Raw genomic sequence first — 13,808 nt, 5'->3', positions numbered from 1 at the left:
AGACTTCAGGTCTCTGTGCTATTCCTTTGCTTTCAAGGGATGAAGGCACTCTCTCCATAGAGCATAGAACTGGGGAAGAGCGGGATGAAAGGGGGCACCCTATCCACTAGGCACCTTCACTTTGCTGAGCAGGTAAAGAGACAGATACAGCCCTGGATCATAGACAGAGTCAATGAAGGATTCTGTCTTGGACAGATATAGTGGAGCACACCTGTATTCCCAGGACTCAAGAGAATGAAGCAGGAGAATGGGGAGTTTGAGGCCATTCTAAACTACAGAGTAAGATTCTGTTCCTCCCATCCCCCCAAAAAAGGGGATTTAGCTCAGTGGTAGGCAAGAGCAAAGGGGGAATGATGGCAAAATAACAACAACAACAAAAAAAAAAAAACCAAAAAACAAAAAAACCAAGGTAACTGACACACACAACCTCTTAGCCCAGGCAGTGGTGGGCCATGCCTTTAATCCAAGCACTGGGAGGCAGAGGCAGGCAGATCTCTGAGTTTGAGGCCAGCCTGGTTTACAGAGTGAGTGCCAGGACAGCCAGGGCTACACAGAGAAACCCTGTCTCAAAAACAAACAACAACAACAACAAAAAAATCAAACAGACAAAACATGAGGGCTGACAAGAGGGCCCAAGGGGTAAAAGAACTTGCTGATAAAGTGGATGGCCTGAGTTAATCCCCAGGACTCACACTGTTATCCTCTGATCTCCAAACACGTGCTCTCTCCAGCACATGTACACCACACACACACACACACACACACACACACACACACCTATGATAAATAAATAAAATATAATTTTAAAAAATTGATCTCAAGGGTGCTGGAGAAATACAGTTATGTGCACTAGCTAATTTCCTAGAGGACCTGGGTTGGATTCCTAGCACCTACATGGTGGCTCACAACCATCTAACTCTAATCCCAGGAGGTCTTACACCCTCTTCTGGCCTCCACAGGTATTGCACACATATGTTACACAAACATACACGCAGGCAAAACACCTATACATATAAAATAAGTAAATTAAAAAAAATTGATCTCAAGCAAAATGACCATAGTGGAAAATACTGTGCCTCAAGATGGCCCAGTTGGTAGAGGGCCTTGCTGCTAAGCCTGATCACCTGAATTTGGTCCTCAGGACCCACATGACAGGAGAAAACTCCTGCAAGTTGTCCTTTGCCCTCTGCGTGTACACACAGAAGTGGGGGATCAAAACAAATCCTGAATTTCCCCAGCCTGTAGAGATTACTTTTGATTATCTTTTCTCCCAGGGAAGATATCTAGCACTCTAAGAGTCTCTGAAGCTGGGCATTGGTTGGTGGCACATGCCTTTAATCCCATACTCGGGAGGCAGAGGCAGGTGGATCTCTGGGAGTTGAGGCCTGCCTGGTCTCCAGACGAGTGCCATGATAAGCTACACAGAGAAACCCTGTCTTGAAAAATCAAAAAAAAAAAAAAGTCTCTGAAAAGGTAGGGAATCAAGGACCAGAGCCGTAGGCTTCTCAGGAAAAAAGGTCTAGACAGCCCAGACATATCTTCAGGTTGCAAAACACTTTTGTGGGCTGATAACTGGAGTCTCTATGAACAGTTCATCCACAGCATAGGGAGAGCAGGCTCTTGTATGAAGAGCACTGACTGGCCCAAACGCCAGTCTGTGAGTGGCTGTCCCTGAGCTAGCCAAGCGAGGCATCTAAACTCCTTGTGGCAGAAAACACAGTGTTTGCTAATCTCAAGAGCCCTGGGCTCCTTCAAGAGGAGGGGAAGTCAGGCAGATTTGGACAAGGTCACTGGTACAGCCTCAGTGACTGTTACTCCTTGGGTTATCAGCCCTGGTCAATGTCTGTCCTTCAGAGGAAGGGAGATCAGAAGGTCCCTTGGCCTTGCTCTGAGCCAGTACCCAGTGCTCTGGAAGATCTGAGATGTCAGGTGGGTAGGTGGATCTCCTAGGGGATAGCATCCCTCACTCATTAAGTAGGGTTTCTTCATTAGGGGATTCTTCATTCCTTCATTAAGTAGGGATGCCAACTTAATGACGGTGAGCAAGGGGCCTCCAGTTCAGAGGAAGAAACTTAATGTCATCAATGATACGGAGTCTCCAGGGCTTCAGGCATAGGTCCCTGGTTCTGGCAGTGACCAGTCCCATGCCTTCCAAATGCCCAACACTCAAACAACTTGGTGATGTAAAATAATGTTCTAGGGTTGGGGTGTAGCTCTCTTGGTAGAGTACATGCCAGCATGACATAAGCCAGGTGTGGTGCATGTCTGTAGTACTCAGAAGGTAAAGGCAGGAGGATCAAGTTCATGGTTGTTCTTAGCCACATAGCAAATTTGAGGCCAGCGTGGGTTATATGAACCTCCATCTAAAAGGAAGAAAGAAAAGAAGAAAGAAAGAAAGAAAGAAAGAGAAAGAAAGGTAGGAGGGAGGGAGGGAGGAAGGTTACAATGTTTTGGAAACTTCCAGAAGGTTGAGAAAATATCAGCGCAGACAAAACAGAGTGGAGAAAGATATCTGGTGAAGATAATGTGTTCTTAGCATTCTACAAGATGAACTAGAAGGGTGGGGTGGTCAAGGAGGGTGGGTTGACAAGGCATGGGCTGCTTAAGGGAAATGGATGCCTGTGCAGGAGCTAGACAGTATACGAGGAAGTGGGGGGGGGGCGGAGGGGGGGACTGTGCCTGGACGTGACGCTGGAAGGGAAAGTGGATCCCTGTTTTGAGGAACTTGAAGAGTGTGTTGAGAATCCACAGGTTCTTGAGCAGAGGAGTGGCATGACGGCACGTACCATTTGGAGAACCATCTGGGGACAGATAGAGAGTTTAGGCTAAAAGCAGGTTTAGTGCCAGTGACTCTTGGATAAAGGATGTCATGCCTTGGCTGTCTTTTGAGCCAGCTGTGGCCTGGTCCTAACTGATCCCTACACATCAGGTCTTCTCAGGGTGATGGCTGGATGTGGATGTGTGGATTTAACCTCTTGAAAGTACCCTTGAAGTTTCTGCCAAGTTCTGCCTGGAGCTTGAATCTGCTGGTGGGAGCTATTGCAGTTACCTTGGACCATGTGTTGCAGACAAGTAGAATTCCCCCCAAACCTCATGAAGTTTTCCTGTCTTCCTTGTTCTACTTCCAGCCAGAATTAATTTATATTGAAAGTTAATAAACTTGTATGTTGTTAAAGCCAGTGTTAAGTTGGAGTTCTCTATTAAAACATTCTGTTTCACATTTGCTTCCCCAAGGTGGGACGATGAACTCCTTTGTTCTATATGAGTTTTACAGGAAAAGGGCTGCCCCTGCTTATCCTGGGGAGTGAGTCATATCTCTGTCTCCTGGGAGGAACTGGGGCTGTCCCATCCCCTCCCAGCTGGAAGCAGGGATGGAGAGGCCACTGTTAAGGATACAGATATGGAGGCCCAGCTGAGCTGGACCAGCCCTCCCAGACACATCCCTCTCTCCCCAGCCCTCATCTTCTCCCAGAGAGCACATGAAGGGAACTGATGGGGGCAATAGGTGCAAAGGGGAAGCCAGATCTGCTCCTCTTATGCTTGGATTCCCAGGGGTAGAGGAGCCAGAAAGTCTAGCAGAGGCTTCCGCAGACAGACAGTGGAACTCCAGCTGGCTCCCTAGGCTGGGGAGTCTTCTGTGTCAAGGAACACTTGGCTGATGCTTCCAAGATCCTCTCTGCCTTCAGCTTCCCTCATCTCAAAGAGTGGGGCCTCGAATCTGGGGCTTCAAGTCTGAAGCCCAGGAGGCTCCCCAGAGACAATTCTGGAACCCACTTGGGTGTAATGAAGTGTGGCTAAGAGGTCAAGTTGAGTTGGAAGCTGACATCTGCTATCCTACTCTCCAGTCCAGCCTTGGGCTCACGTAAAGAATGTCTCAGAGATTGCAATTTCCCCTCAAATGATGACTCGAATGTTGTAGATGACACCCCACATTCCAGTACTTCCTCATCTCTCCAGGAACCTGAGGAATTCCCTGGAATCCACAATCACTGTATGCTATGTGGTCAGCCTCTGTGTGTGTGTGTGTGTGTGTGTGTGTGTGTGTGTGTGTGTGTGTGTGTGTGAATGCATGCACACATGCCATTGACACACATGCAGAGGTCAGAGGACAACATGAGGAGTTCCAGTTCTTTCCTTCTATCACGGGTTTCAATCTCTGCATCTGTGGATCTAACTCAGGTCACCAGGATTGTATGGCAAGAGGCTTTACATGCTGAGAGCCATCTCAACTTGTTTTTGTTTTTTTTTTTTTTTTTTTTTTTTTTTTTTTTTTTTTTTTTTGAGACAGGGTCTCTCAATTTACTAGGCGAGTTGGCCAGTGAGCTCCCAGGATCCACGTGCCTCCAGCCCAATGCTGGGTTGTAAGCCTCCACAGCCATGCTTACTTTTATGTAAGTGCTGAGGATTTGAATTCAGTTCCTCTTGCTTGCACAGCAAGCACTCCTGCCCACTGAGCCATCTCCTCATCCATCCATCCATCCATCCATCCATCCATCCATCCATCCATTCATTCTTTTTTTATTATTTAGAAAAGTCTCACCCTGTTGTCCAGGATAGCCTGTAACTTGCCATGTCATCCACATTGGGCTTGAACTCACAGTCCTCTTGAGTGCTGAGATTATAGGTAGGCACCACCACGAAGGCTTAATTTGTCTTTTATCCATTCCAATTTGAAAATATTTTAGGAACAACACTGTATCTTTACCTTAAGTAGAAGTCATGCATACAAATCAATTGCATCATGACTAGCTGTCCCGAGTGACCACTTCCAGCCTGAGGAAACTTTGAGGTATCACTCTTAGTGAGGTGTCAGAGGCTAACCCACTAGAAGGTTGGAGAGGAGTTAGACGCTAACCCATTAGAAGTTTGGGGAAAGGACTGGAAATGAAGGCAGCTTTTTCTTAATTTCATGTTATGGGAGTCCGTGAACCCAGCTATGATGATCCCCTATGCTCCCATCTCATTGATCTCCAATTGTGATCCCAGAATACCAAAAACTGAATGATTTACAAAGGAAAGAAGTTTATTTTGACTTATAGTTCTGAAGACAAGGAATATGGCATAAACATCAGTTTTGGTGTGTGGCCTTGCAGTATACTTTGTCTTAGTTAAACAATTAATATAGCTGGGAAGTAGTGACTCACACCTTTAATCCCAGCACTTGGGAGGTTGAGGCAGGTGGATATTTGTGACTGTAAGGCCAGCCTTGTCTACAGAGCAAGTTCAAAGACAGCCAAGGCTACACAGAGAAACCCAGACTTGAAAAAACAAACAACCAACCAACCAACAAAACCCTTGCAATTAATAGATATTTATTACAGAAAATACAAATTAACATAAAGATTATGTTTGAAAACCTCAATCTTATTACCCAGTGAAACCCTACTATTATTTTATAGTTAGCTGGAGAGATGGCTCATGGGTTAGCACTTGCTAATCTAGCACTGGATCAGGTTCAGTTCCCAACACACATTGGCCTCCAAAGGCACTAGACACACAGTGCATATATATACACAAAGCACTCATACACAAAATAAATCTTTAAGAAAATTAAGATATAAACCAGGAGGTGGTGACTCACATCTTTAACTCCAGCACTCGGGAGGCAGAGGCTGGCAGATCTCTCAGTTTGAGGCCAGCCTGGTCTACAGAGTGAGCTTCAGGACAGTCAGGTCTACACAGGGAGACCCTGTCTCAAAAAAAAAAAAACAAAAAGAGAAAAAGAAAGAGAGACAGAAAAAGAAAAGAGGAGGAGAAGGAGAAGGAGAAGGAGAAACGTGGTAAGCATTAGCATCACAAAGTGGCATAATACATAAGGATTCTCTGTCTGTCTGGGGAAAGTGACCTTCTGACAGGAAACAGAGTGGCTATGGTGGCAGTCTACATCTATTTCCTGCAAAAAGGCTAAAACTACAGGAAGATTTGCTGAAGCTTGACTGTGTTGAGCTCAGCCTCAGAGCAAAGAGGTTTGCTGGGAGATGATTGCAGAGATAGAGTCAAGTGACCAGTTCTAAGTGGTTGTTATGAAGATAATAAAATTGTGAGTGTTAACTCACAAGAAGAAGAGAAGGAGGAAAAGGAGGAGAAAAAAAAGACAAAAGACAAAAACTATGCCAAAAGGGGGCTGGAGAGATGGTTCAACAGTTAAGAGCGCTTATTACTCTTGCAGAAGATCCAGGTTTGGCTCCCAGTGCTTCCATGGTGCCTCACAACTGCCTATAATTCCAGTTCCAGAGGATCAGACACCTTCTTCTGGCCTCTGTGGGTACCAAGCACACGTGTTGCCTGTACACACAGGTAGGCAAAACACTCACAGATATAAAATAAATAAATCTAAAAAAAAATAAATAAAAGCAAAGCAACAACAACAACTGTTTTTGAGTGTCTCTTAGCAGCTTTGCTAATGAAAGGACAGTTTCGGAGTAAGCACTGGAGGTAAGGCTCAGTGGTGAGGACCACTTGCTGATCTTGCAGGGGACCCAGGTTCAGTTCCCAGCATCAGCAGGACAGCTCACAGCTGTTTCCGAACTCCACTTCCAGGGGATCTGCCTCCCTCTTGTGGTCAGATATTGCATATAGTGTACATACATACTTGCAGGCAAATGTTCATATACCATACAAATGAAAATGAATAAATCCTTAAACTAAAAAATAACTTAGTTAGATATGGCCACACATGGGGCTGTAACTAGTGCAGTGTGAGGGACAGAAACAGGAGGGTCCCTGGGGCCTCTAAGTTGTCAGCCTAGCTCCAGGTTTGTGAGAAGCCCTAGTCCAAGGGAATGTAGCAGAAAGTGAAAAAGCAAGATATTCAAAGACTTCCTGTGGTCTTTACTCACACATGCTTACACACACATATAACACACACACACACACACACACACACACACACACACATATATATATATATATATATATATGGATATAGTTCAGGTGGCATTGTTGCCCTGGAGAATTCCTAGTGCTTCTGGGAAGAAAGTCTCAGTTTGCTTTTCCTGCTGCTTTCCACATTATGCTGGGCCCTGGTGTTCTTGCATCTTTTCCCAGCAGATGCCTCAGAGCTGGTCCTAGGCCACCTTCTTGGTTCTCAACTCATTAGGCTGACATTCCCCATGTGAACACTAGCCATTCCATTTCTCCCTGCTGTGTGTCCGCTGCAAGGCCACCAAGAGAGTGAGAGGTGCTGCCAGGGAGGGGAGCCACACCCAGCCTTGGTACAGAATCTGGCAGTTAGAGGACATTCATGTTGCTGTCTGGCTGAATGAAGCTCAGGGAGCTAAAGCCAAAACTCAGACTGAGCCTGCAGGGCCAAACCACACCTCCTGGTTTGGCAAGGCCTGGGTGCCTGCTGCTACCCAGGCAGGGCACCCTGTGGTTCCCCAGGCCAGTCAGCAAGCCAACCAGGTGTGCTGGGGGAACAAGCAGCCAGGACAATTCAGGGAAGTGGCCCCTCTTAATTTCAGAGAGCCTGCCCCAACAAGCCTTGTGAATCACCCACTGGCCACAGTTGCTGGGGGGTGGGGGCAGAAGGAAGTGAGGCGCTTACTCAGCCCTCCAAATGCACGTGGCTGTGTTTGCAGTCCCCAGTGCCCCCCCCCACCCCCGTGCCTGGAGTCTCCAGCCAGCCACACAGCTGGGGGAAGCAGTGTGGGGAGGAAACAGAAGGGGTCACACTCCCACATCCCCTGCAAAGCTGCACCTGTGTCCCACCGACCCTGCCACCTGTTGCCCTGCTGAGTCTGAGCCTGGTCTCCAGCTCCTGGGTAGCAGAGTCAGGAGAGGCTAGGGGAAGGGAGGGGCAGAGGAGCAGGCCTGACATGTATTAAGTGTCCTACCTCATTGGTCTCCCATTAGCGAATCGCTGACCATTTGAACTCTGTGTATTGTTTTCTCTTTTGCAAACAAGAAAATAATAGCTCAGAGAGTATTACTAACACTGACACAATCGCTGTTAGAGATGCCGGGACCGCTACTAGAGTCCCTTACACAGTAGGTACAGGGCTAGGAGAACTCAGTCAGTAAAGTGCTTGCCCTTGCCATGCAAGCATGAAGGCCTGAGTTGGATCCTCTGAATTCAGGTTAAGAAAAACAAAAAACAAGGAGATGGTAGTGGCTGCCTGTAATCCCAGCTCTGGACAAGTAGAGACAGGAGGGTCCCTGGGGTTTGCTGCCCAGTCAGTCTATCTGTACTGCTGAGCTCCAGATTGAATGTAAAACCTCTTTTCAAAAAAAAAAAAAAAAGATGGAATGGTTGGAGAGATGTCTTAGCAGTTAGGAGCACTTGTTCTTCCAGAGGACCTGAGTTCAGTTCCCAGCACCCACACTTAGTAAGCTCACAACTGCCTGTAAATCTACCTCCAAGGGATATGATGCCCTCTTCTGACACCTCCTCAGGCAGGCATATGTGTGGCATTCACTCACACAGCTATATCACATGTATTATGTGCACCTCCACCTGCACACACACATACACACACAAACGTACACACACACACAAACACACACACACACACACACACACACACATAAACATAAACACACACACACACACACACACACACACACACACACACACTTCCAGGGAGATTAGTGGCCTGTCTGCTAGATGAGAAAACCAAGGCCTAGAAAGGTGGAAGGAAGTACTTGCTCTAAGTCATACCATCTATGAGGGACAGCCTCAGTGCTCGATCCCAGTGCTCACATTTAACTATTCCTATCTCCACCAGGTGGCCTTTTCAAAGTTCAGTGGGTAAGAAGAAGGGGCCCAGTATCCTCTGTAGACTCTCCGTGCTAAGCACACATCTTCAACTTTAGACTCTACGCTGCCTGAGTGCTGCCTGGCAGGAGTGCCTGACCATAGGCCCCTGTTTCACAACCTTCTCTGTGTGGTCAGACATCCTCAGGGACAATCCCTAAGATGGGTGTCTCTACCTGGGTCTTTGCCACCCCCGCTCTAGTTTCATTTGGTGTGTGTTTCAGGTTCCCCTAGGGACCAAGAGGACATGTGTATGAAATGGGAGTGCAGTTTCTGGGGGCACTTCTGGTTGGGGGCACTCTGTTACCACAGAAAGCAGGGCGGCATCTGGCTGTGGGCTGAAAGGGTTGAGGTGAAGCTAAGTGTCAAGGAAGGAACTACCTTTTTAGGTTGAGGATGGGCCCAAAAGAGGACAGGAGTAGCCCTGGGCCCTTCCTTGCCTTTTACCACCGTTGGTGGCCCCAGGCTGCCCCTAGGGTTGTAACAGCAGCTGCTGATGAGCAAGCTGTCCATTTCCCAAGAGAAGAGGAGGAAGGAAGGGTTGCTGTCAGAGTGGGGGCATTCTGCGTCTCTAGCCTGCATGACCATTCATTCTCTGGGTTCCTAACCAGATTGCCTTCTATCCCTAGTGGGGCTCCAAGCCAGGCCTCCAAGGTCTTTTGCAATCAGGATGGAATCAGCCACCAGCTGTCATGGCAACATGCATCTCTTTAGCACATCCCAGAAAAGCAGGGAGACACAGCCCAGAGTGCCAGGAGCTCAGAACTGTGTAGTGATGGGTTAGTCCAAGGGTGTGCCAGGACCAGTCTCACAGACCAGGCCTCAGACAAGGGGCCCTATTTGGCCCCGTGCTTTCTTTCGGTTCTTGCCTCTTCCCGGCAGAGTCTCCTGGGTCTGGCCTAACTAAATTGGATTCTAGCCAAGCTGGCTGGCCTCCAGGTGGATTCGGGACAGACAGCTGGGATGTGGTGTTTCCCGTTCCAAAGAGATGGAGCCTGGAGAAGGGGCCACAACAGGGCTGCTCCATCTCAGCTGGATGATGGTTGGACTGGCTTTGGTGGAAGTTTCCCGGGGAAGAGGTGTCAAAGGGTCAGAGCCAGGCTGACCTGGGTTCCTCTATTCTCTGTGCAGATAGGGAAACAAATGGCTGCTGCCTCTGAAACCTGAGTGGGTTTCATGGTCTACCAACACGCCTTGGAACTCTCCTCAATCCTCCGTGTCCCGGTTCTCACTCAGGAAGACAGCGCTCTTCTCCCTGTGGTCAGGCCAACAGGGCCTCGGGTAGTATCAGGCACTGTTTGTAGCCTCTTTCTCATTTGTCCCTGGGGACTTTGTCATAGATGCCTGGACTCCATGATTCTGGCACAGACACTGTGTTCAGCTCCCCAGGACAACCTGTGCTTGGCTCTATGGGGCATGCACAAATGAGTAACATTGTTGCCACCCCCTCTCCTAGCCATGCAGCTGCCAGGTTCAGTTTGGGTCACCCTTCCTGTCCCTTCTTGCCTGGACACCTCTGCTCCATCCCTGAGCCAATGGAAAGTTGTCTTTCCCTCTGCATCACTCCAGGCTCAGCCTCTTAGTCTCCCCTCACTACCCCTTCTCCCTGCTGCCCAATCTGGGATCCCTTGGCCCAAAGCACAGGGCAGGTACTGTGTGACTGAAGCTTCCCAAAGAGCCATTTGGATCCTGACACTATTACTCCCAGAATGCCCCAGGCTCCCATTGCAAAAAAGCCCTTTTATGTTCTTTAGCTTGGTCACCCTATGGAACCTACCATTCCGATCAAGTCTCCACTGACCTTGGCCTCCCTGGTGCATGCCACTGCCCCTACTCTTGGAACAGCTGTTACCATGCTTCACCTATTCAAACTCTCTGCCTCAAGACCCGGCATCTTCTGGGCCAAGGAAACTAATAGCTCTCAAAGGCCAATGGGTTTTGAACAACTCCTAGTGCATTTTCCAAAATGTTGAAGGCAACAGAAAAGCTAATGGCCTATCATTAATATCTCCTCTCTCTCTCTCTCTCTCTCTCTCTCTCTCTCTCTCTCTCTCTCTCTCGTGTGTGTGTGTGTGTTGTATGCCACTGTGTTGAGATGAACATATAATATGTACAAGTTTGGAATGCATAAGGCCACCCTGGAGTTGTCATAGGTCAAAACCAGACTGAACAGGAAGGAACCAGTTCAAACCGGTCAGAACCAGATTGAACAGGAAGGAACCAGTTCAAACCGGTCAGAACCAGATTGAACTGGCCAGAACAGGCTTGAACCAGTCTGAACTCGTCAGAACTTGATTGAACTGGTACAAATTCCAAATTGGATGATAAATTGTAGGACTTTATACAAATCACTAAGGCAGGCTACACTGAAGCAGCATTGCATGATGGGATAGAAGGCAGTGTGGATGAAGGAGATAGCACTGAGGATGGCTGGTTTACAGCACTTGCCTTTGTAGTCAGCCCAACATGAATTTTCTCCTGTGTGTGACTTTCCCCGGCTTGCAGGTTTTTGAAGAAAAAACAGGTTGGATACATACTCTGATTCATTCCCAGTTCCAATGTTGATAACTTTTTCCAGATTTGACTCTTTGTATCTATAAAACAGGTATTCTAAACTTCCACTCATGACAGGGTTGAGGTCTATATCAAGGAGAGAGTATTACAGTTGGGCATATTACCCACATATTATCAATGGACTTTCATCCTCATGCCCCTGCCATTCTCATATTGGATGATTTTTGTGGTTTAGTGTTTCTAGAAATAACCTGTGTATGGGCTACACTCAGAGTCATTGAACACTGTTAGGCCATACCAGAAACTGTTCTTCAGGTTTTAATCTAGGACCTAGAGAAGAATTATTCACATTGGTAACTTTGTGAGTTCACACTTAATTTAAAAAAAAAAAATGTTCTTGGCCGGGCGGTGGTGTTGCACGCCTTTAATTCCAGCACTCGGGAGACAGAGGCAGGCAGATCTCTGTTGAGTTTAAGAGGAGCCTGGTCTCTAAGAGCTAGTTCCAGACAGCCTCCAAAGCCACAGAAGAAAGCCGTAGCTGTTTAATTCCAACAAAAAAAAAAAAAAATAAAAAGTTCTTTATTCTTTTTAGCGCTCCCTCCTCCCCCATTCCCTCCGGTCCCTCCCTCCCTCGTACCGCTCCCTCCCTCCCTGCCTCCCTCTTTCCTTCCTTTGTTTTTTGAAACAGAGTTTCTCTGTGAAGCCTCAGCTGTCCAGGAACTCTCTGTCAGACCAGGCTGGGTTTGAACTCAGAAATCCACTTGCCTCTGCTTCCCAAGTGCAGGAGCGTCAATCTCTTCAAAGACAACTTTATTTAGTTAAAACAGCCTTATCACCAGAGGAGCTTTTGTCCTACGAAAACATAAAACCTTACATAGATGTAGTTAGTTACAATATGAAGAGAAAACTTTGTATCAACACAGTGGCAGTGACTCTAGGAATAATCATAGATTATTTGTGATTTTGAAAGTCAGTGTTTCAGCTATTAAATTACTTTAAATTAGTCGAAGGCATTAGTAAGACACTGTGGTGCTTTGAATAGGTATGACCCCCCACAGACTCATGTGTTTGAATGCTTGGTCCATAGGGAGTGGCCAGGGCCCCATCATTTCTTTCAGTCTGTCTTTGCATTCTGTATCTTTCTGGCTTCATTCTTCAGGAGTATTCAGAGCAGTGGTCACACAGCCATGGCATGTGGCCACCAGAAACGTGTCAGTTTCTTTCATCCAGGGAGCAGGGCAAGTAGGACCTGATTGAGTTAAGATTACAAAGACTTAAAGTCCCAGTCAGACTAGGAGGGGGATGTCTCCAGAAGAGATCCCTAGACCCCAGGGGAATCAAACTAAATGGGACTTTAATAGGTCTCTTCCAGCTCAAATTTCATGGATAATTGGAAGCAGGTCCTGAGTTGAGCAGAGTGGGCGGCTCTACTGGCCCGCTGGCAGCCACTACATCAAGGAGATGAGTGGGGACTGAAGCAGGCCAGGGAGACCACCTCTATGCCATCCACCCACCCACAGCATGGCTGTGGGTTTACCTTTTACTTTGCTCTGGGGGCGCTGCAGTTCAAGGAAAAAGGCGGACAGAGCTCAAGCTAGACATGCACTAGGCTTGAACATCCACCCATCCATCCATCCATCCATCTGTTCATCTGTTCCACACACTCATCTATCCATCCATCCCATTTATCTGGGCAGCCAGCCCTCTAGCCCATCCATCCATCCATCCATCCATCCATCCATCCATCCACTTATCCATCTAATACACAGTAACATTTAAAATTACAACAATTCTCTTAAATGCAATACTGATTTTTAAATTAGATTTATTTATCTTATGCTACATGTATGAGGGTTTTGCCTGCATGTATGTATTCATACCACATGCATGCCTCATGCCTGAAAAAGTCAGAAAAGGGAGTCAGATTCCCTGCAACTGGACTTAACAGATGTTTGTGGGCTACCATGTGGGTGCAGAGAATCAAACCTAGTTCCTCTGCAAGAATGACAACTGCTCTTAACCACTGAGCCCCTTCCTTGCTGCCTTTAATTACAAATAAGATATGTAGTTGCTGAATATTCAAAGTCTGCTGATATCAAGACATAGTAAGAAAAAATTGAAAGCATTTCCCAACACCCTGCCCCTCCCCCACCACAGCTGTCCTTTGGGGTAACCTCTGCCTATGATTTATTTTTTTATTTTATTTATTTTTGGCATTTTGAGACAGGGTTTCTCTTTGTAACAGCTCTGACTGTCCTGGAATTCCCTTTTAGACCAGGCTGGCATTGAACTCACAGAGATCCACCTGCCTCTGCCTCCTGAACGCTGGGATTAGAGGTGTGCACCACCAACGCCCCACTACTACATAGGATTTATTGAGTATCCTTCCAGACTGACTTCAGGGCATTTACTGCTACAGCTTGTTTTAATCTCCACACGGCACATTCATGGTAAGTAAAGTGCCCATGTTCCTTATTGAACCTAGGAGATGAGAAAACTAAGATTCTTTTTTTGTTTTGTTTTGTTTTGGTTTTTTTGT

Source organism: Cricetulus griseus, chromosome 5 (genome assembly GCF_003668045.3).
Source record: "Cricetulus griseus strain 17A/GY chromosome 5, alternate assembly CriGri-PICRH-1.0, whole genome shotgun sequence".
NCBI classification, from domain to species: domain Eukaryota; kingdom Metazoa; phylum Chordata; class Mammalia; order Rodentia; family Cricetidae; genus Cricetulus; species Cricetulus griseus.
The sequence above is the reverse complement of the archived record's forward strand: the minus strand, read 5'-3'. Positions refer to the sequence as shown.